Below are 24,457 nucleotides of genomic sequence, written 5' to 3'. Positions count from 1 at the left end.
CCTCCCTCCCTCCCTCCCTTCCTTCCTTCCTTCTTTCCTTCCTTCTTTCCTTCCTTCTTTTGGTGTGTGTGTGGGGGGGATTGCATTTTTATTCACTTGAGATCAATTGTCTGATATATGGTTTCTGCCTACACTTTGCTGTTTCTTCTGTCTACAAATACAGATTGAGTTTATTGTGGGCAACAAAGTTGCCATATGTCTGGTTGTGGGAGAACTCAAAAAGGTGCGGGAGCCAGGGAGTGGTAGCATCAAGAACCATGCTAACAAAGGACCATAGTTACCACCACAGGGAGTAACAGTGAGGACAGCTGCCTCTTGGGTGCAGTAGCTACAGTCTTTCCAGTGGAGGACTCTAAGTTTTCCATGAGTTATGTAGATAAACAGTCTCTTCTCGATTATTCCATGTTTAATCCCATGGGAGTTAGAGACACCATTTCCTTGAGTTTCTCCACCATTCAGAGTATCTGACAATTAAGTAAATTCAAACTTCTCACTTTTGACAGTTGACTGTGAGTAGGGCCAACATATTTTGAGGCCTGGAAAAGAATATTGGGCTTTTGGCTTATAGATTGACTCCATTTGTACAAATCATTTAATACAATGTAACAAACAAACAGACATACAGACAAACACTGTTTCTTTTGTAGTGCTAGGGATTGAGCCTAGGGCCTGTGCAGGCTGGGCAATTGCCCTTCCATTGAGCTATCTCCTTATGCTTAAATAATGAAATCTTACAACCAAAATATTGTCAGAGACATACTCAAGCTAAATAATGATCTGTTTGTCTACATAAAACTAAGATCTAACAATGTCTTCTGTTTTTATTTGCTAAGCCTGGCAGTCTTGGATGGGATGCCCTTGAGCAGTGTGTGCCTGAGGTGTTTGTGTTTTTAGGTATGTACTTGACGACAGAAGGCAGGCAGAGTCCAGGGAAGAATTTCTTGGGCAATTGATGTTAAAGGAAAAGCCATAGGGAAACTAATGGTGTGGATTTACCCATAGAGTAATTCTTGTCATCTGAAAGTCTAGGTGGGCTTGTACCAGGGAGTTGGTAAGGAAGGAATTCTAAAGTGTGCTAGGAAAACTGAGTTTCTTTTATTGTGGACAGCCACCAATTCCTTGTGCAGCCACCAATTCCTTGTGCAGCCCACTTAAGTTTGCTTTGTCTCAATATCCAGATCTATCAAATGGGGATTAATGATAATTATTTTATTTATATCCTAGACTTATTTTGAATCATAAGTTAACTCAGAGCTGAAACTCTGCTAAACACATACATTTGCTACAGAACTAAGGGGGAACTGACCAGATGTCTTGCTTAGATTTACCAGAGCTGCCCACAAGATTTGGGGGATTTGGGCATTAGCTTGTGCCTTGGACCTATGCTTTGGATAGTCTTTGTGGAAGGTATGCTCGTGTCCACGAAGACTCCCTTCCTCCTGTGATAACAGAAGCCCCTTTCAGAAGGTTGCAAATGTTTCTGTCTTTTTCCAAATGCTATTTTTGAGGGAGTTACTCTTCTCAACCCCTCAGTGGGATTCAAACATGTGACCAAGAGAATTTGGGACATTTATGTTCAAGCTGGCTCAACTTAGCAGAAAACTGTGTAAAAAGGAGAGTAGAAAATGATTGAACATGGCTTTCTCCACAATGTCTTCAGCATGTCTGTCAGGTACATAAACAGAATGTGTCATGTCCATAATAAGACATATAATTCACATTGCACTTGAGAGTTTACAACGTGCCTTCTCACACACACTGTCTCATCCATGTGTATATTATCTCCCTCTGGGCAAAAACAGGCCTTTTCTTTCTCTGTACACATCTGCAAAGGATCACAGGCTGCAGACTGGGGCACGGAATAACCAGACCCACCTCCCACACTCCCTCCCGTACCCGGCTGTCCTTGACAGCCAAGAAACTCTGCTCTCAACCGTCACTCCACCCTGTTAAAATGCTTACTTACCATTGTCCAATCTGCTTTTAAAAGAGATTTATCTTATGTTAATATTTCAGTGATTCTGAGATCCATTGTAGTCAGATCATATATACCCTTCTCCTTCAACTATCAGAGAGTGTAAATTTGGTATCCCTCATTAGATCAGTGTTCCCAGGACCTCTAAGCCTCTTCGGGGCAAGGATTTTTGTATCCCTTACTCATTGTTTTGTCAAGAATATTCCACACAGTAGGCACTCAATAAATAGTTACTGAAAGAATACGTGAATTATTTTTTGTAGCTAAGTCAAGTCTCCTCCAATTACTTTTAGCAGCTCTAAAGATAATCCCTTTTGGCCCACGCATATGGCATATGTAGAAGGACTTCAGCATTAGCCATGTGCCATATTTTCTACAATCAACCTATGAAGGAGCATGGGCATCTTGTATTATTACAACATTGTAACATTAGCCGTGGCCGCTTTAAGGCTACAGACACATTCACTCTGGAAATCCTCTTCTACATCATACTAATCTTTAAAATGTATGTGTGTTCAGCATGGGCTGAACATCTCTAATTTGAAAATCTGAAACCCAAACTGCTTCAAAATCTGAAGCTTTGTGTATTGGCATGATGCTAGGGGTGGAAAATTCCACGCCTCGCCTCACGTGACAAGTTGTTGTCAAGGTGTTGGTACGCTATAAAATATCGTATAAAACCACCTTCAGGGGACATGCGCAAGGGGCATCCAACCACATAAAGGATTCCACACTTAGACTTGAGTTCTGTTCCACCACATCTCATTTTGTGTATGCAATACACCCAAATCCAAAACCATCTGAGTCCTGAAACTCATCTGGTTGTAAGCATGGCAGATAAAAGATACCCAGTTAGCACATATGTGTGTGTACACACGCACATATTTTTGCTGTAAAATAATTTTTATAATTTGCTGCTTTAATTATTGTATCAATTATCATTTTGCTTTCACAGTCCCTGCTTTGCAATTTACAGCCAAAAAAATTCATTTTTCATCTCAAACATTCTCCTGGCCTTTGACAAGTCCACAGCCCCTAGGCACTGTGCCTACAGCTCCTGATGCATAAAAAAGCGTTGCCTGTGGGTACTTCCAGGACCAGAGTGACCTACAGGGAACAAGAGGGCGCACTAAACTGTAGCTCAGCATCCCTGAGAAGCTGTTCTCCCTCGCCTGTCTCTGTGTTCCCGGGCCTTCTCTGCTGCCCTGCCCCATCTGCCGGGCTCCGGGCGTGCGCTGAGAGAGGGTGCGCGCGCAGTTTTATGGGCTCTCTAGTTGTCTCCCAAGTGCGAGCGTCTAATTAGGCTTGACACTACCGAGGCGTTTCCCTGACATTTATGTCACTGTCTCTCAATCTTTAGCAGCCTTCGGTCTTGTGGGAAGCACAACAAACAACATAAAATTCCCCATTAGAGGGGGCCCTCGGAAACTGTGCTCCTGTTTATTAGGCGCGCTAAAAGGGGAGGCCGAAGGGTGGGGCCGAGCGTGTAGATTCTGGGCTTGGAGGAAGAAATAAAATGGCTCATTTAAATTCTTAAGAAGTGCATAGGAGACAGAAGACACCACGAGGACCTCAGAGAAGAAAGGCTGTCCGTTGAACAAACTAATCACATGGTAATCAAAGGGGAGTGATTTCGCTGCCTACTGAGAAGTACTTTAGAGGGTCCAGTCCAAGACTGGAGACCCTATCGAACGACTGCCTTCATAAATTATAGATTTTTTTTTTCTTAAAAAAGAATTGCACCAAAGAACGTGCAACAACACGCGGAATGGATTTAAGTAAGAAAAAAGTGCTCAAAGAAGCTGAATGCAGCCAAGAAACCGAGGGTTTGCTGAGCAAGGAGAGACTGCTCCAGGCGGGAAGTTCACTCCCCGCCCAAGCCTTACCTCTAATATTAAGCACCGCCCACTGGTCACGCCTCCACCCAGAGCGTCGGGCCTTGTCCGCGTCACATTCCTACCTGGATTTGGTATTTAACAACACAAAGGCATTAGAGAGGGGCAGCTGCCAGAACTGCCCTGCTGCAAAGTGCACCCAAGTTTTGCAGACAGTAGCTTCTGAGCTTCCGCCGGGAGTATAGGAAGCCTGGGGAAGCTTGGAGACTTAGGGTCCAAGCTCAGTGCCCCACAATCAGGAAGGCTACAGGAGGTGTGGGGCTTCTTGTCCAAAGTTCCCTTCTGTCCTCAGCTTCTCATATAGTTTGCTCACTCTGCCATAGCCAATGTGGAATTGAGGCTTTCTGGGAACAGCCGAACAGGCTCAAGTGGGTTGGCGATTAGTTTCTGGGGGCAGGGTTATGTGTCATGGAGGTAGGGAGCAGGCAGCATCTGTCTTCTGGCCTCCTATATCTGAGTAGCCGCCCTATCCTCCCCCAGTGACCACAGCAGCTGTCCGGAAGCATCTAGTACTTTGGGGTGGAGGGATGAAAACTAGTGAAGGCCTGGGGATGCCTTTCTTTGTAAAGTGATTTGAGAAGTTAGGAAAGTCGTGGCAAGCTAGAAAGACCAGGTGTTCTTTCTAGCTGTGTAATCCGGGGACAGCTCCTCTTCCTCTCTGGTAGAAGTTAGGTCTGCTGACACATTCCTCTGAAGTGTGATAAAGTGTTCAAATGAGGTCAGCATCAAGAAACCATTTAGTCACATCAGCCAGTGCTATGCTAAGCCTGGCCGCCAGTGACATCTGTGGAGATTCCAGCCATGGGCAAGCTTGTCTGCTGTTCCCTTCCTGACCTCTCAGGAGAAACTGAGTAGAGAAGGAACATAGGGTCTTAACAATCAGAAACCTTCAGAAAATGGTTGATGCCTCTGTCCTCAGTGCTAGGTCCATCCTAGCACAGTGAAGAGACAGGCAAAAGCTTAGTTCCAGAACGTCAGTTAGCCCCCATGACATGGCAGGTTGAACCAGCTCCTGCACTGAACACCATTTCTCTGTAGAACATGGATTCCAGCTCTGGGAACAGAATGATCCTACCTAGCCTGGCTGGCCACTGGCTTCTTGCAGTTGCCACATGAAATAGCTGCCACGTGAGGTGAGACTTCAGATACATTGAAAATAAATCAGCTTCCAGGCAGGCTGGTCATTTGGAGGTCAGGGCTTCAAGGTTGGCTCCTGTCAATCTCTCAGGCCATGGTCTGGATCTAATTCATCAATTGGGTCATTAGCTCCACAGGGAAGGAAGTATCTAAGAGCTTTGTGGCATGCACTTAGCTATGAGCCCAGAAGAAGAAGCAGATGATATGGGAATCCAGCATTCTGGACAAGTCCAAAATGACACAGGGCTGGCCAGCCCTACAGGTAGATGTGAAATTCTGACTTGGGCTTTTGAATTTGTGGAGATTCATGTGTCTTGAACTTGGATTCAATACTATTTTTAAAGGACCTGAGATTCCCATGTGATAAAGCCTTTATCTTATGTTGCTTTCTACTCCAATGGATGGATTCTGGGGCTGGAAGTTTAGAATAGTACCCAGCATAAACCTTCCCCAACTTCACCCAGGTTCATGAATTCAATTAGTCTCTGTGAGGTGGGGAATGTCAGGGCCACCGGGCAGGGACAAGACCGAGTGGGCTTGCTCTTGCTTGGATCTGCTTTCCATACCTCTTGGTCCTTGAGAAAATGACAGGTTGGGGTCAGGTTTTCCATTTTCTTTGCCCCTTTCCTTCTCCCATTCCCTCTGTTCAGGGAGAGATGGTGGATCAGGGGCAGAGATGTCTTAACCCTATGCCCCATGCTGGCATTACTACAGAGGGATAGCATCAGGCTGCGAAGAATCTGAAAGAAGGTGAAGGCCAGTTAAGGGACCCAGCTTTGCTCTTCTTAAGTGCAGCCAGAAGTCAGGGCAAACCAGGCCTCATCAGTTACCACTGGTAGAGTGCAGGGAGAGGAGGGAGGAGGGCACAGGGAAAGGACCCTGGCTCTGGTTCCAAAGGCCTCTGAGGAACAAAGAGCAGCAACGGGAAAACTGACATTTTGCACCATTGCCTCAGTGTGGTGTCTGCCTGCCACGGACTCTCAGCACCACGGTTTTCTTCCTGGTGACAGGCTCCACCTGAAATCCCTTCCAGACATGGAGTGCATGGCTCAGGGGTCACAAATGGTTGTATGGCTTAAAAAGCAAAGTTGGGAAACTGCTGGTGTAGCCTAACAATGGGGCTTTGTGTTGTCTCCTGACCCTGCCTGCCAGAGGGCCTTTTGTTCAGGCAGTTGCTGGCACTGGACGGCAGGAGGCCACAGGCTCTGTTTCTTTCTTAAAGGCAGAAATACTTAAAGGCTGGCATTTGTTTCTTCGATCTCCTTACTTCTAGAGCCTGCCCCTCTGGGGCCACTCTGCAGGAGTAGCATCCTCTTCCCTTGTTTGTTTGTAAGGCAGGCTGGACTTGAGGAGGCTGGGTGAGTGCCTCACCAGCTGTCAGCCTGGGATGAGGTCAGACAGGGGCTACACCAGTCTCAGGTGAGCAGGGGTCATGCAGGTGACTAGACTATACTGGAGGCTCAAACAGTGTACAGGAACAAGAACTTTTGGCTTCCCCCGTGGGAAAGGATCCCCCTTGTGATGGTTGGAATAAGCTGTTCTGGCCAGGTGGGAAAAGCAGAATCTTAGATGTCCCATGCTGGCTTTGAACGCTTAGATATTAGGTCATCTGAGGATGGCCTAATCAGCACCTTGGTGTGCTTTGGTATGCACCACCCAGGAGCTGGGCTCACAGGCCAGCACCACCACACCCAAGTTAAGTGTGCTAAGCATTATCTTAGTGTCTGAGGAAGTTTTGAGTTTCATTCATGCTACACATTTAGAGCAGGACTTGGTAAACAGGCTCTCAATAACTGCCAGCTTTAGTTCTTAGCAGTAAGACAGTTGATCCCAGGGTAAAGGGACCCTTTCTACTACCATCAAAAGTCCATGTGACCAGTCCTTATGTCCACCTCTGAGATGCTTTTCTGATCTCTTGAATCCACAGGGTCTTTTCTTCCACAGACCTTGGTACTTGTGGGCTGGTACTTTGTTGCCTAATCAACTTCAAAATCTCTGTCTTATTGTTTTCAGTTCAATCTCTTAGGTATCAATGGGGTAGATCTTACATTTTTTAAAAAAATCTGTCTATCTATCTATCTATCTATCTATCTATCTATCTATCTATCTAGGGTGTGTGGCCTTGGTGTGCACATGCTATAGGAACATCTGGAGGTTGAGGCAGCTTGCCATGATCTTTGCTCTCTTTCAGCCGTGTGGGTCCCGGAGACGGAACTCAGCCAGGTTTCAACAGCAAATGCCTTCACCCGCTAAGCCATCTCACTAGCCTATCAGGGTAAATCTTATTAAATATTTTTTGTTGACAAATTTCACTTTCTGCTTTGTTTTCTAAGAAACAAACTCTTTGAGTGACTATAACTTGAGCAAGAACTCTTAGTGTAGAATAAGGTCCTGGCAGTTTCACGCTTTCATAAAACTGAATTTCATTCAAAATAAAATATAACTTATAAAGTATATTTCTAAATTTTATTTTATTATTATAATACATGCATTTTGCTCACATGTATGTCTGCATACCACATGTGTGCTGGTGCCCAACTAAGACAGAAGAGGATGTTGGCTCTCCTGAATCTAGAATTACAGATGAATGTGAGGTACCAGGTCAGTGTTGGGAAACAAACCTGGCTCCTCTGGAAAGGCAGCTATACTTTTAACTGCTGAACCATCACTTCAGCCTCTAAATTACATTTTAGCAGACTAGGCATATATAATAAAACTATTGTAACTAAAACAGTATAGCATAGGTCCAAGGAAAAGATAGAAAAATCACTAGAACAAAATGTAAAGTCAAGAAGTACAGTCAGAAGTTCACAGGGCTCTCTTACACTCTAAAGATGGGGGTGTGGGAAGTCAGTGAGAATTTACAATATTATTTGCAAAACAGTGTTAAGGCATCTATCAAGTCACTTAGAAAAATTAATAACTGGATTCCCAAGTATCAGGAAAAAATAAATCATAAAGTATAACCATACTAAAGTATAAGTAATATTTTGAAAATAGACATTTTAAGCATGGCCTAAGACTACACACAGCATAAGGCTGGTTAAATAGTATAAAATCTAGACAATCCACATGGGAAACTGTCATAGAAACAGGAACTACCCTCTGGCTGGCTGCTTTGACACAGCAAGAATACAATGAAACAAGTGGGAAAAAATGACAAATGGGAAAGTCTTTGTGATGTCTATTTCTTTAATATAGAAAAAACAATAAATGAAAGCCAGTAAAACATAAATGAACTAATAAGAAAACAGGTAAAGCACGTGAATAGGTACTTCAAAGAGAAAACATACAAATAGAGACACGATATAAGAAAATTATCTTGAAGGTTTAAAAAAGAGTTATTTATTTTTATGTGTATGTATGTATTCTGTGCCTGTGGAGGTCAGAAGATGGCATCAGAGCCCCATGGAACTGGAATTACGGGTGGTTTTGAGGCTCTGTGTGGTGCTGGGAGGTGCACGTGGGTCCTCTGAAGAGCAGCCAGTGTTCTTCACTGCTGAGCCGTTGATCTAACCTCATTCTGTAGTTTTACAAGAGCAGATTAAACCACATGACATTTCCACTTACCTCACTGGCTGAGTTTCAAGCATCTTACCATGCTCTTCCCAAGCACTGCCATCAGGCCTCTTTCTTCTTTCATTCCTGCTTCAATGGGCTGCTCTTACACCTGCCCGTGCCCTGTCTCTCTTTCTCTTCTAAGTGCATCTTGCATGAAGAGCTCCCTGCATCCCCTGTGTCTTCCTGTAGTCTTCTGTCTGCTCCTCCAAGGTGCCCTGCCACAGCATCAAGGCTGCCTGAGGTCAAAGACAGCATTTCCTTCTGGAAGGGCTTGCTCTTTGCCAAAACGCCCTGGCTATCAACTCACTTGATAATTGTGGCCCATATCTTGACTTGAATAATGGAGATGCAAATGCGTCTTTGAAATTGAGATCTACCTAAATGAACGTTTAGTACTTTTATCTTTTAGATCTTACAACCCTGACTTTAATCTGTGAGAAGTTTCCTGTGTACAGTGAAGCTTGCTCCTGTGTGTCTAAGTTACCTTCACAATGCAGGCAACGACCTGTGCCCAATGACTCTTCCTTTCTAGTAGAGACATTGGAAACCCTCCAGAGCGGTGGGAGTGCTCTCCAAGGTTCCCAGGGCCCAAGCTGTGGAATTAACCCATCCTGACTTTCCTCTGTAAGTCTGCAAAGGTGAGGGAAGGAGTCTGGAACCTGAATAAGGAACATCTGAGTTTTTCATCAGCTCACAGATGGGGAAAAACTAAAACATTCTCATGACTTTCCCAATGGTGGTGCCTTTCTATAGCTCCTAGGCCAACCTGATAATAATAACTTACAGAGATGCCTCCTGAGCCTTCCATCTCACCACCATCCCATGCTTGCCAGCATCATTGCTAGAGGCCTCTATGCAGTCCTGTGGGAGGCAGGGCTCAGAGTGGTTCCTTGACCTGGAGGGAGGTGTGTGGGGAGTTTCTTCTCTTGTTTCAGGACCATGGTTTCTCTCTTTACTCCCTTATCTCTCTTACACCCTCTAGTAGCTGTACCAAGACTTCGGGAAAGACAGTCTTCCAAAGAGCTGCCCCAGGCAACGGAAGCTTCCAGAGGGATACAAGGGGCAACAGACACAGGGGTGGGGTGAGCAGGAGCAGGAGGCAAGGGAAGAACCTCTTGCAGACAGCATTGAGTAGAGTCATCTCTCATCCCCCAAAACTTTGTGTCTTAGGGTTCCTTTGTTGCTATTGTAAGAGCACTGGCTATGGATGGAGGTTAGGAGGCCAAGATCTGGAGGCCCAGCCTTGACCACTCCATCTGTGGTCTTCTCCCCAGGATGACTTACTTCTATCTCCCACTCTAATGGATCTTGAGAGCTTATTTGCTTGAAAACACTTTTTGTTTATGAATGGTGTCAATGTGGGGCTGCAGCTGTGTTCCTCTGTAGGCTGCTGTCCACCTGAGGACATCAGAACCACTGTGCAGCTGGTGCCCTGAATAGTGAACAAGAAATCTGGTCCTCTCTGGTAGCTCCTAGGGCACTGTGAGGAAGAGAAGGTGTGGAAATAATTGTGTAGAGATGCTGGGAGGGAAACACAGATGGACACTTCTCTGAGTGCTTGTGGGTATCACTCAGAGGGAATTGTTATTGTAAAGCCGGCAACCAAAGTAGGATGTCCTGGGTGATGGGCCTTAAGAGAAAGCGTAGAGCTATTGTTTGCCACACTCAGGTTTCTCTACTGTAGACAAGGTGTAGTAAGGCGGACAAGACAAAGTGTAAAAAGTCAACAAACTAGGCTTTCAAATAAGGCTTTGCGTCTAGGACAGGGCTCTGACAGGGGGGAAAAGGCCAGATCTGAAGTTGGGAACAGCCAATCTCTAGACAGAGGAGACAACTTGAGAGTATGTAAGTACTTCTCACTTGTCCTGTGCCTTTCACCTTGAAGAGCAGAGATGTGGGAGTCCAGTCTAATGATTCTCAGTCATAAAGATTTCATTACAAACCTTACTTGACCAGGATTGTAATGTGAGACCCAGTTAATCTTCACCTGGATTCTCTCATGGCCCCCCACTTTCTCTCCTTCCCACCCACCTTCCTTTAGTGCCCCCCTAAAAGGATGGCCAGTTTTGAATTAACAGTAATAGCTGCACTTTCAGTTTAGGACGAACCTCCCTGAAATTTTCAGGACCACTAATTTGTGGTTACTCCAGTGGTAGAATGAACTTGGTGCTCTGGCCTTTACACTGGTGATGCAGTAAAAGTTTAAAGCGAAGACTGCCTCAGAGCCCAAAGAAGAAAGGAGATTGAAACCTAAAGGTTATCCTGAAATGCACTTTACTGTTATCTATGAGAACAAATGAGTTAAAAAAATTTCAAATACCAGAATACCCTACAGGGAGGACATATAACTATTAAAGGGCTGTTATAGCTGCAATAAATGTAGGAACAATAAAAATAAATTGATGAAGTAAATGTCAGCGCTGTTCCCCTGAGCTGCCCCCACACCTTTGCCCAAAAGTAGAACATCTCCAATTACAGAGGGTGGAAGCAGCCTTCAATGACAGTATGACAAGGACAGAACACAGAACGCTGGCACAGAGAACACAATTATGCACAGCCTTGAAAAATTGTATCATAGCACAATGCATGGGAGAAATCAATTAATGATGCAGGCCTTCCACTGCTGTCTAATAATCCCAGAATGGAAAGGAAGAGGGGAAAAAAATAACCCACTCTGTGCACCACTGCATCAAAAAGGTGACCGGTAAGTGAAAGTCTACATAATACCAGGGGTCAGTCCTCAGAGTTTACAGCATCTGAGATACTCCCTGCTTTTTTCTTCTCAGGTTTTACCCTTAAAAAAAATCTAACAGTCTTAAGGAGGCATTTAAGTAAAAGTCACTTCTTCTCTGGTTAAATAGCCTTGCAAAAGAGAGTTCTTTAGTGGAAAGGGCAGGGGTGAGCAACGCTTGTGGCTCTTGTCGGGAGCCCACCGGCTGAAAGAGAAAAGGCAAAAGTTAGGCATAAACATACTGGAAGGTAGAAGGTGATTTATCTCGCGCAATTTACAACAGGTGCTAAACATTACGAAAACCAGAGCTATTAAGCAATCAAATTAAGCTATAATTATAACTGAAGAAAACTGTACAGGAATTCTAATTAATTCCAATCTGAACATGTCCAAGAGGAATGCTCCGGCAACCCCACTTCTGAGTAAAACAAAACAAAAATAACCCTTGGATAATGCTTCAGATTGCATGGGAAATTAAGAAATGCTTCTCGGCCGGCATGGTCTAGGATTCCTTATTAAATGGTGAGAGAAATACCCCCACGAGGCTGGGGCACTTGTCTTTTCAGGTACACACTGCAAAAAGCTGATGGTTGTGGAGGTGGTCCTTAACTCGGCGGAGGGGGAGGTTGGAGAAGAAGGGGGCCAGGGGATCCCACCGCTCTATCAAACTTGTTCTAGCCTTTGAAGTTTTGTCACAGTGTATGGGAGGCTTTTAAAGGTTTGTGACTACTCCCCCTTTATTGTTTTATATTTATTTATTTATTTTGCCTTTTAACGTATCTTCGGGACTAGTTCCATTGTCTTGTCTGCCACTCCTTGTTCTGATTTTCTCTCCTTTTTCCTGACTGTACACTCAGCTTCTCTCCTACCCAGGGCCCCAGGGTGGCAGGCTGCCAGGGCAGAGTCTTCTATCAGATGCGCCCAAAGCATGCCAGGTGTGTCTGATTAAGCCCTGGGTACCATGAGACTAGAGGGATATTTGGATATTGGAATACAGTTTTCAACCGGAAGAGTGAACCATTTGATTGAACCCATGGCTAATTTTCTAAGAGTCAGAACAGAGGAAGCCAAAGTGCAAGTACCAGGGTCTAACATTGGTCACCGCCTGTCACAGACCAGCTATTGTGCTACATTCCTCCCCTGGATCCTTCCCGTTCTCAAAATCACTCTAAGCAGGCAAAGACTCTTAGAACACACAAGGGAGGGAGGAAGCAGGAGTAGTGCTGTTAAATCCGGTACAAAACAAAGTCCCGATCTCTTTCAATTCATGTAATGTTATTACATTTCTAAATAATCTAGAGCACATTCTCTTGACGTTTCCTTTCTTTGGTGGAAGTGCTAGGGGTATGGGATGGGTTTCCTGGGTAAGTTTGGCTCCTGGGCTGCTGGAGAGCATGGGCCTCCCTCATGGGATGATCTGTCTTCCATTTTGAATATTCTGAACACATCCTTAGCTTATCTTACCTTGGCCATCATTTATGGTATGAGATGGCTCTTGGGGAAAATGAGAGAAGAAACACCATGTGTATCCAGAAAGCCGACTTCCTTGCCCTTGTCACGGCTGGAGTTTGTGTTCCCAAGAGTGTCTCCTTACCAAACACTGGATGCAGGTTAAGGGTGTGGAACTTACTATCTTACTGTGATCTGCCTCTGTTGGGGGGCCTTCTTCTAGGTAGCAAACATTCACCCTTTGCTGGGACTGGGGAAAACTTGACAATTTGTTCAGAGAGGAAACAACTCCTTTAATAGTATTATGAAGAGACACTACGAACAGAGGAAACCAAACACGAGAGACGAATTTCACCAAGATCTGTTTTCTATTGTGGAGGTCCAAAACCAGGCAGAGGACAAGGGCCCCTCCTCAGGCTGCCCTCTACTTAGGCAGTCCATATTTGTAATGCTTCTCTTCAGGAGCTCTGTCCCCTCGCTTGCCAATGTACCTGATAAGCCTAATGCGGTGAGATGTGCACAGACACACTTCACACAGGGAGACTGCCTCAGCGGAAAGAGATGCCATTGGTTTGGGTAGCAGTTGCCAAGGACGGGCAGCCTGCAGACTCATGAAGGGTAGCTAAAGAAGCCATGAACTCGGCTCAGGATTCAGCACATAGCAGCCCCTCCATAGACAGTGTATAGTGCTATTGTTATGACTGAGGGATATGAAAACACTTGGGAAAATGCTAAAATATATGTGCATTTGGAAAGGTAAATAGGGGCCTTCAATTCTGCCTTGTGGCTTTATCTCCCATGTGTCCTTGAGCTCCCACAGCCATGGGGTAAAGTTGAGATAGTTACCATCCCCAAACTAAGGGGGAGGAAATTAAACCTGGAAGAAGTTAGGGGCTCCTTCAAGCTCCCACAGTTGTTAAACAGCTGGCATCCTAAGTCAGGCGGCTGCAAGCTGCAAGCTGGGCCCTTCAGTAGCCCACCATGCGGGTGGAGTCTGAGGCAGACTGTAAAGAGTCAGGCAGGGGCTATGGCTGGAAAGGGAGAGGTGGCCCTGAAAGGCTTCATGGACAAGGAGTAAGTACACCTGTTGAACTCATAGGCAGGTATCATTGCAGAGTGGTGCTGAGTTAAGCTTTTGTGAGCCTCGTAAATTATGTGAGCAGAGGTGAAATGCCAGTTGTGCTTCTGTCCGCCCAGCTGGGGAGTAGAAGGACACATAGGGCTTTTGTCTTTGGTCCCCTTGCATCTTCTCCCCGTCCAAGATTCTGCTAGGGTTTAGCCAGCACATGTTTCAAGGCTGGTGCAGGTTCAGCTTTCCATCACTCTCCGTTACTCCAGAGTGATCTTGAGCTCAGAGTTCTTCCTGTGCTTTCTGCCCCCACGAGGGGTGCAGGTGCTCTGGGAATCCCTAGGGAGCTTTGGATGTCCACCTTATGATTTGAGATATAATCAGAGCTTTCAGAACTTTGAAAGACATGGCAAAGGTCCACAGTGGCCTGTTGCCCTGACAAGCTGGGCCTGGCAGTCTAGCCTCGTGGGCATTTTCCCAGCCTGTTCTTTTTGCCTCTCTGAAGTCTTGTCTGCCCCTACTAGGAGCTTCTGGAATGGGGAAGACCTTGGCACTACTAGTGCCTGCTTCTGTCCTTTGAAATCCGCTCCAACTTTGTATGAGTAATGGGTTCCCCTCCCACGTGTGGGTCTTAGGCTAATTTTGATCCTGTGTAGTGAGACTTGCTTTTAATTTGGTCTACAGGGTGATCCAAGGGCAGCTTCAGGGGTGGTGACTAGAGCTCCAAATTAGAAAAACCAGAATATCATTCACACCTGGGGACTGGAACGTGGCAATGATATGCTAGGACTTTCAGGTCCAAAGGTCTGGATTCAAATTGTAGGTCCCCATCCCTGGCAGTATGGACCTGGAGAAGCTGCTTAATGTACGATTTTTTGACAACACTCAGACTATCAATTGTACCTCCTGTATATGGACACTGAGAGAAACAAAAGACAGATAGAATTTATTGAGCATCTCTCTCTGTGTAAAACTCTAGTCTACAGATGCTCAATAAATGCTATCTACTTTTTGGTATGGTCAGTGTTCTAGGAATCCTGTTCTCATAGATCTTATTTCCTTGATTCGGAGTCTGAAGCCGACCCAGACTGTTAACAAGTCTAAGGTCACCTGGCTGGTAGTAGAACCAGAGCCTTGTTTCTTTAGTATTGGAAACCCAACCAGGGTTCTTTCTAGGTGCCAGGGTCAGGCTTATTTCAGGCCAGCACATGCAGCAGAGTTCCATGCAGCAGAATATTCTAGCAAACTTGTTAAAAGCAGATTCCTGGACACCAACGCCAAGCCATTGAAAGGAGATTTCTCCTGATTCTTGACCATCTCTGTGAGTCAAGAGCTTGCTCTTGACTTCTAAAGTTGGACATGGATGGTCCAGTCAGAAGGAGGCAGCAAATCTCCAGGCTCTCCCACCAGTCCAAGTACCTATCCTTCTTGTGTTCCTGCATGGTGGCCCAGCAGTCTGTCCTCAGGGCGCTGTGCTCTTGTCAGCATTGATAAGGCTGTGGAGGAGTGAAGGTCAGCAGGGGGTTAAGCAAGACAAGCTGAGGTGACTGATGACACTCATTCAGAGGGCAGAGGCCTGAGAGAAGAGACCAGGGTAGACTTAAGGACAGGGAGGTCCCCAGATCCTGGGAACTGTGAAGTAGACAGGAACTGCTACTGGGAACTGCTTACCTGTGCCACTCGGAAATTCTGTGAGCAGGTGCTAATGTGTACACGAACTAAGGTACAATGTGTCTCACAGACCATTAACTCAACCAGGCCCTTCCCTCAATACTGTCAGGCTCTGGCTTTTTCATGATGAAATGACTTGCCCACGCCTCCCAGAGCTGCAAAGCTGCTGTTGATTTGGTTTCATGTATACTTTTCTTTCCTTATGGAGGTAGCTATGGGACAGCAGTTCATCCCTTGATAGTCTTTGTTCCCACAACTCTCTAAGAGCATCTGGGGCCAGCATGGTTGTAGTATGGCATGAGAAACATGAGAGCAGTGGGCAGGGTGGCAGGACACAAGGAGACAGCCAGGCACAGGGAAGTGTGCGGTGGTGGTACCCATACCCCCTCCCATCCTTCCTACATCTGCTGATGAGCAAGGCTGGGGTGCTCTGACCTTGGCAGACTCAGAGAAGCATGTGCTCTGCCTGACTCCTGTCTCTAGAGGTTACATAGATTTATCCCTACTGCTTTCATCCTTTCTGGAATGTGGCAGAGTATAAATTGGAAATAAATAAAAATAGATTTATCAGCACTTTCTGAGTTTCTATAACATTTGGGGGTGGTGGTAGATGTGCCTCTCTGTACCCTGTAGGTCAGGGTCAAGGTGTGTGTGAAGATAGACTATGGCTGTCATCCTGAGCTCCTCCCTCTGAGCAGAGGCTGTGGTCAGACATCTCCACTAGGAATATACAGGCATAGCCACACCCCCAGGGTGGTGTGGGTCATTCTCTGTGCTGTATGCATCACATGCACCAACTCTTCTAGGTGGTCACCAGGTAAGGAAAGCAGATCCTACCAGGACTAAACTGTGTACTAAGGAATAGTGGGAGCAGTAGGTTAGGACCTGTGTCTGTCCCCTGGGATTCTATTCAAAACCCAGGCCACAAAAGCAGCTGCCTTGTTCTCTCACAGAAAGGTAGGCCTCTGCATGTCTCCTGTCAGTTGGCAGAGAGCCACCTAGTATTCATGGCTTTGTTTTGTTCATTCAGAGGTTGCTGGAGGCAGTACTGCTGTGCTGGGGAGATTGGAACCCTTGGAGGGCAGGGGCAGAATTGCTTTGCTGAGAGCATAGTACTTTAGCCTTGTCTGTGCAACAGCCTCTGCTTCAGAGTCAAGTGTGGCCGTTGCTGGCAGAAACTCAGCCCAGCCTTGATATAAACTAACCCCTTCAGGTCAAACAGAGCAGCAGATGATTCTCTCTGAGCAGGAGACAGTCACTGCTGCTTGTGTTTGGAAGGTGGTGGTTCAGAGCTGTGTAGGCCTTGTATTCTTGTGGCCCACATGAAGGCTAGCGCACTCTGCATGTCTATTCTTTAATTCCAGGAAAGCCCTAATGCATGCAGTTGCTTTTCTGTGTTGCTCTCTGTCTTATGTGGGCAGGCTCAGCCTTGGTTTAATAGATTCCTCAAAGGCCCATCTAGGCACAGGTTGTGTGCTGGTTAATATTGGTGGCCAACTGGGCCAGACATAGGAACACCTAAAAAATTGTTAAGTATCTTAGTTAGGGCTTTAGTGCTGTAAACAGACACCATGCCCAAGACAATTCTGATAAAGGCAAACATTTAATTGGACCCGGCTTACAGTTTCAGAAGTTTAGTCCATTATCATCATGGAGGGAAGCATGGCAGCCTGCTGGCAGACATGGTGCTGGAAAAGGAGCTGGGAGTTCTGTATCTTGATCTGAAGGCAGCCTGAAGAAGACCCTATTTGCCAGGTAGCCAGAAGGAGGCTCTGATTCTACACTGCTCACCTGTGTCACCAGTGCTCCCGTCCTGCTCACTTGTGTCAGCAGTGCTCCCGTCCTGCTCACCTGTGTCACCAATGCTACCATTCTGCTTGTCCCACAACCGTAGTATTTCCAGTAACCCTTGGCCTTCTTCTCCACCACCCTTTCTGCCTGCTCTCTACCCTCTTTCCCAACAGCTGGCATAACAGTCTACTCCATAGATAGTCTCTTGGCCTCAGGGATGACAGACATCATGTCACTAGGAGACTTCATTGTGCTGGTGTTGAAACAGTGTATGGAAAATGTGGGTGTTATGCCTAGCTAGAGATGAAAGCATGAACCCTGGCCCATACCATTTCTTAAGACGGATCTTAAGTGTGGACTAAGGATCTCCTCCCCACATTGGCTAGTGAGACTCTCGATAGACAGAAAATTAGAGATGATGAGTAGGTCCTCACTGCTTCTCTTTAGACACCTGGAACCCTTTCTTTGAAGTTGGAAGCTGACCAACTCTCAGACCTCAGGTTTTGTCTGCACTGTGCGTTGTTCTCTGATGGCCATGAGGCCTTCTCAGTTACTTTCACAAGTGAGAACCTAACTGGCTTTCTGATCCTCTGGGGGGCTGTTAAGCAGCAGCCCTGGCCTCTGCTTCCTAGATGTGAACAGAGACACCCTCTTCTCTCCCAATAAGACAGTTAAAATGTCTGGATAGCAAATTCCCTCTGTTTTTGTTTGTTTTGGTTTTGGTTGTTTTTATTTTTTATTTTTGTTAACAACTACTGTGGCATCATGGTCACTAATTTTAGTTGAAGTCAGGGTAAAAAGAGAACAAAGATCTTCAGTGTTCTTGTTGAATTTCTCTTTTTAACTCCTAACAACTTGTCCATGTATTATTATTTTCCTTGGCTCTCTGAAGAGAATGTGTCATGTGAATGTAGGCCAGTTATTGTTCTCAAATAGGAGCACACTTCACTGTAAGAAGATGACTTTGTAGCAAAATTTCTTTGGATAAAGTAGCAAATAGTATCTGATACATATATTCGGTGTTGGGTTAAAGGTAAGGTATCACTCCTGTCCTCAGTCCTTGTTGAACTGATTGAGAAAGACATGCACATAACTGATACAAAGTGTGGACAAGGTGGATCCCGGTCTGGGGAGGTCTGAAAGTAACAGTCCAGGTATCAACTCAGACCATATGACTTCATACTTGGGCACAGTAAGCATCCTCCATGAATAAAGATGGAGTCAGATGAAGGCACTGTGCTTATCTTTAGCTTTCTGTTTTGAAATGATTTTAGATTCATGGAAGTTCTGAAAATAGCTTAGGGTTTCCTCGTAAGCATCATTAAAATTCTCAAAGGTAGCATCTTAAGCAGGCAATGGTACAAGTGTAGCAACTCAGAAATGGGCCCCGAGTGAGTGTGGAGCCTGTTTGAGTTCACATGACCTCACATGACCTCACCAATCTACCTTTCCAGTTTAGGATCCAATCTGGGGTCCCACTTTGCACCTCTGTGTCATGGCTCCTTTGTCTTGAGAAAGCAGGGACAGTTTTTCAGTTTGTCATTCATGACTTTGACACTTTCGTGGAGAACTGACTAATTATATAAAAATATTCTCTGGTTTGGGTTTGTCCAATGTTTTATTATAATTAGATTGTTCTGCATTTTTTTTTGTGCAAGATTCACATAGAAGTAGCATTCTTAAGGAGTCTGGTCAAGAGTTGTAGTGTATCAATATGTTTTCTTACCTATGATGCTCTCTTTGTTCACTTGGTTACGACAGTGACTACCAGGTTGGTTATTATTTTTCTCTTACCTAACAGCCATCTTGTGGGGATATAATTTGAGACTACTCAAATATCCTTCCAGTCAGTTCAGCATTCTTATCTATCGTGATTACTATTCCGTAATTTGTTTAATGTTTTTCTTCTATTTCTGGTGCTCCTTTCACATTTATTAATTAGAATTCAACTATAAAAAATGGATGTTCCATCCTCCATCTTACTTATTAATTGCTTATTCCAGTATGTTCTCGTGTTAATTGCGATGAGCCCTTGGGTCACCTGATCCCACTGCTAATTCTTAGTTCTCGGCCTCATCTGTTGTCTGCGTCATGACCACAGTCTCCTTGCTGGGATGCTCGATGCCACAGACTGTACAAGTCCTCCTGAGAGTGTACCATGCCAGTCCATGTCACCATCTTTCAGTTGTTCCCCTTTGCTCATAGTTCTTGTTGAATGGCTATGTAATGGCAGTTAACACCTGCGGGACATTTATGAATTATGGTTCCAATGCACAGTCTCACTGAATCCTCTCAATAGCTGAGTGGATCAATCTTATCCTAAGCTGCTTCTCCTTCTCCTCCTCCTCCTCCTCTTCCTCCTCCTCCTCCTCCTCTTCCTCCTTCTCTTCCTCCCCCTCTTCCTCCTCCTCCTCCTCGTCATCATCATCATCCCCATAATAAGGATGAAGCACTGAGGAACAAAAACATTAGGCAACTTCTCCAGGATTGCTGATCTCTTAACCGTTGAGCCCATACTCTTGGCCACTACACTTCCACTTGCTAACTGAACACTAATGATCCAACCTTGGCTACTTCTCCAGTCATATTTCCCATCAGTCCAAATGTTTACTGCACTCTCCATAAACAGTAGTTGTAACAGAAGAAGGAATTCTCATTCAATATTTCTCAGAGTCCAGATGACATTTTGGCTGCCATGGTGTTAGGGACATCAGTAGCAGCAGAAGGAGAAGTTCTCTAAGTATTATAATTGCATAAACAGTGGTCAGCTTTCCCATGATAGTACCTAAATCAAGTACTTAAGTGTACACTACTAAGCTGCAACTGTGGATCTCTCCTTGTGTGTGTGTGTGTGTGTGTGTGCTCGCACGTGCGTGTCCATGTCCGTGAGTGTGTACATGCATGTAGGTATGTGCATATAGAAGTCCAAGGACAACTTGAGATATCAGTCCTCAGGCGCCATCTACCTTTTTTTTTTTTTTGAGATAGGATCCCTTACTGGCCTGGAGATGACCAAGCAGGCTGGCTGCTTGGCTGGTGTGCTCCAGGGCTATACCTGGCTCCACCTCCCTAGCACTGAGATCACAGGGGCATGCCACCATATTCTGCTTTAGTCCATGCGGCTCCTGAGGACCTGAGGTGGTGCTTTCCTTACTGGATGCCCTCACTGGGCTGAGCATGGCTCTGCTTTAGTCTAAGGATGTGAGAATTTATGCACCAACTCAGCTACTTTAATTCACTATCTCCCTTCAGTATGCAAAAAGTTACATCCTGTGTATAACATGGGCTCAGTCTGAGGAGTCACAAGTTGGTACCTTCAGATACGATGTAAGGAGTAACCTATCATTCTAATGCAAGTTAGTATGGGTCTCAAATGCATTATCTAAAATACCTTAGTTCACATGTGTTCAAGGAAATGGATTTTTTCATATGCGTGTGTGTGTGTGTGTGTGTGTGTGTGTGTGTGTGTGCATGCAGGGCACTCGTGTGTAAGACTATATTAAAAAAAATTAAAAACAAATTTAAATACAAAAGATAATACAAAGAGACACTCCACATTTGTCCTTGGAGTAAACTAATTCTAGAGATGGGGTTGCTGTGGCTTCTGCACTCGTAGGCATGCGAGTCCAGTGGCTGCTCTCCTGGCTATGGATTGAGAAGACTTGGGGCCAATTTTAGTTGTCCAGGACAAAGGTCCCGAGGACTTAGGAAAAAGGCTTAGTTTGAGGTAGTGATAGGCTAGAGACACAAGTCTTGATGAGAGATACAACTAAGAAAAAAACTACTGACTGTGGCAGGTAAGGGACCAGTTCTTGGAATTAGGGGCTTCCAGGTCATGGGCTCCATCAGAGGCAGAGGGCAGGGGAAGTGGGCTTAAGGGAGGAAAGATGCATTTAAGCCTGTGGAATTTGCCTATGGTCATTAGCCTGAAAATAATAATCATGAAGATTGAAAATGAAGTCTGAAACTGCTTCCAAAATGGTGGAAATATACAACACTGGTCAAGGATCTTTCCATCATCTATTGTTTTTAGGAAGATTTATTTATTTTTATGTGTATGATTGTTTTGCTTGCATAATTCTCAAAACGCTGCTTGCCCTGGTATCCAGTGTGTTCTACCCTCATGCCACCAGAAAACTCTCATGCATTCTGATGGTTTTCATTGTCAACCTGCAGATGGTCATGCATTTCTTTAAAACATAACAGCAGTAATTATACCAGCTGGATGTTTGGAGCCCAAGCTTCCTCTATGAATGTAGGTTTCCGGTGTCAGTTGTGAACATGGGGAAATAGAAAGTTAGATGGATTTACTGTTGAGTAAGTCATAAAGCACACAGTTAGCTTTGGTAACATGGAGATGGGAACAATTGCAGAAGAGAGGCCTACAGTTAACTCCTCTTGCCAACATCAAAGCATCATCTGGTGCCTGCCAGCCCCTGGTCAGAATGGGCATCCCATACTACAGGGCTAGCTCTTCTTTACTCTGTTGGAGCAGAGACAAAGATGCTGTGGAAGGCCTTACCCAAGATTGCCCTCTCCTTTTGCACGGAACTCTCTGCCTTGTATCCGGAAAACTCAACAGCTATCCTCTTTTGACTTAACCAGAAGACTTTCTTACGATGAGAACACCAGCCCAGGGGGTCCGCAGGATGGGTGTGGCTGCTCGCTTTCCTGTTTCTCTGCTTTATTTCTCTCTCATTGTTTGCTGATGATATTTGAAACTCTGGAGGCTCTTAGGATGTGATGTTGGGAGAAAAGAAGTGGAGACACTCTGGCATATTGCGTAGAAAAGGAAGGTGAAATAAGAAAAAGTTGACTCAGATCTGGGCTCAATTCTTAAGGATTGTTGTTGACAGAACCAAGTAATTGTTGGGGAATGAAAGTCTTATGAAAAGATGGGAGAGCTGTGTAGTAGATATGGAGCACTGATAACCAGGCATGGTCCCACATCCTCAGGGACTCCAGTGTTCTGGTTCTATAGAGCAGGGGCAAGCAGGCATGGTCCCGCATCCTCAGGGGACTCCAGAGTTCTAGTTCTATAGAAGTCCTACTCCAAGCTCAACCAACAAGAGATGAGCGCTTTAGAGACCTAAGCACAGGCTGTCTCAGGAGACTGAGCTAGAACCCAGAGCCTCCTAAAGCTGACCCTAGTACCAGAATGAGTCCTATTCAATATACCGTGATCTCTACCATAAATGTTGGCTGTACACTTAAGTCACATCTAAAACTTTTAAGTAGCTTTTAAGTATCCATGACTGTGTCCCAGGGAATCCCATGTCCGTCAGTATCCTCCAAATCTCTTTGGGTTTTGAGCTCAGCCATATGAGAAGCCTGGAGACCATTAGGTCCTAATATCATGTCAGGATTTAACCTTGGTCCCTCTCATCCCTTGCATCATAGTGCTTCATACACAAAGTGTGTTGTGTTGATGGAGTTTACTTTGGATTTGACACAGATTTGACATTCTGTTGGCTTGAAGTAACAGTGATGGTTATAGGTTTGTTGATGTATTTTCCAGAATATGTTGGAGTTAAATAGAATATCTACAATCTTCCTCATTTGGCTATCATGTTTCTCTTTCTCCCTGCCCATCCAGAACCCTTAATTGGCCTCAAAATCTATTCTGGACACCAAGCTGGCAAGAATGGAGTTGGCTGACCCATCCTCCCCGGAATCTCAGCCATTTCCCAGGGATGCCCTTAGAGAAAATCTGTAGCGGAGCATTTTCCTGCTCTCCTTACCAGATGGGAGGGATCCATTTACCTGCTTATAGATGGATTCTGTCTAGTAGTTAAATCTGCTATGGGACTAGGTGGTAGGAATGTGTTTGTGGGCATTCTTGTTGATAAATATCATGTGGAAATGGAATTTTTCTGGCATAAGCCAACTCCTGACAAATGGGCCCCTTATTGTCCTCTCAATGAGACCAGCTACATGACAACTAGCCTGGGGGAGCTGATGTAGAGTGAGAAATTGAAGCCATAGGTCTGTCTCAGAGTACAGGCTCACCAGACGGGATTTTTGGGTGTTGAAGACTCCATGGCTCTGTTCCTGATGGACAGCAGCTTGGGGCTCAGGCCAGGGCAGGAGGGGCTAGCTGCTGCTGCTGCCCAGTGCTGATTTTATAGGAGGCTTCCCTTGGCATGGACTGGGATGGCCTCAGGCTAGAAGACACTCTTGAGGGCTGGTGATTGCATCATTTTGAGTCCAGTCAGGAACACAGGATCCAGGGAGACATTTTACTTAGCTGGCAGGCTGTATGAGGGATGAGCTCCAGAGGTAAGAAAGAGCACAGGAGCAACAGGGAGAAAGTGAATAACTGGGAAGGAGCAGAAGGAGGAAGAGGCCACAACCTCAGTTAAGGAAGCATGAATCTCCCCAACTTGGCTGTGCATGGAGCCTGACCTGATTCTGGAGCTGCTAGAAAGATTCTGTAGTTGCCCCTGCGGCCTAGAGCTGAGATCCCTCCGCTCCAGCTATGACAAGTGCCGAGTGGCCTGTGACGTTTGAGCAAAGAGCAGGGTGCCTTTCTCTTCCTGTCATCACAGCTCTCGCTCCAGTGCCTCCCTTTGCAAACTCTAAGCCAAGCTGCTGAGGCTCTGTGAAGCATAGTTGGCAGACAGTTGGCAGACTCCTGTCTGAGGGGAAGGAGAGAGGCCAGGCAGGTTTATGTGGAACTGCACACAGCGGATGCAGAAATGAAAGTTCTGGTGATAAAGGAGCAGAAAGAGAAGCCAAGAGAGAATTGAAATTTAGTTAAACGAGGAAAACACATCCAAGACTTAAACTCTGTCATGCCCTTACATGTTTTTCTGTTTTTCCACAGTTCTCTGGAGACAAGAGATTAACAAGGGAAGGGATCAGCACTCAGACAGGTAGGTCCTCTTCCAAGTGTGCAGAAGGAACCTCTGTGGCCTTCGCATGAATATGTCTGGTGACCACAAGCTTGCTACTGGGATGTCACCACAACTTCATCTCCTCACTGGCAAGTGCTTTGTTGAGCTGACATTTATTGTCATGGAATCCTTACCCATCTATTCTGTGACAGGTTCTACAGATCACAGGTTGTTTCCTTTGCAGCCTCTTCTTGGATTTGGAAGAACTATGCTGTGTGAACAAGGTCAGCAGTGGTTTCTGTATTAGTCAGGAGAAGTTTGCGCATGAATGACAGAACATGC

The 24,457-nt window shown here is 45.4% G+C and overlaps 1 long non-coding RNA gene across 1 annotated transcript in view; it reads left to right on the top strand.

Moving 5' to 3' along the window:
• LOC114630241 overlaps positions 1–24,139 on the top strand; it is a 70,725-nt gene extending 46,586 nt beyond the window's left edge. Inside the window, exon 3 of the long non-coding RNA XR_003712794.1 lies at positions 24,106–24,139. This is a non-coding gene — a long non-coding RNA (uncharacterized LOC114630241). The remainder of the gene's footprint in view (positions 1–24,105) is intronic.
• Positions 24,140–24,457: the final 318 nt, after the last annotated feature.

Source organism: Grammomys surdaster, unplaced genomic scaffold, assembly GCF_004785775.1.
Source record: "Grammomys surdaster isolate TR1022 unplaced genomic scaffold, NIH_TR_1.0 67, whole genome shotgun sequence".
Taxonomy (NCBI): Eukaryota; Metazoa; Chordata; class Mammalia; order Rodentia; family Muridae; genus Grammomys; species Grammomys surdaster.
Note: the sequence above shows the minus strand (reverse complement) of the source record. Positions and strands in the feature narration are given on the sequence as shown.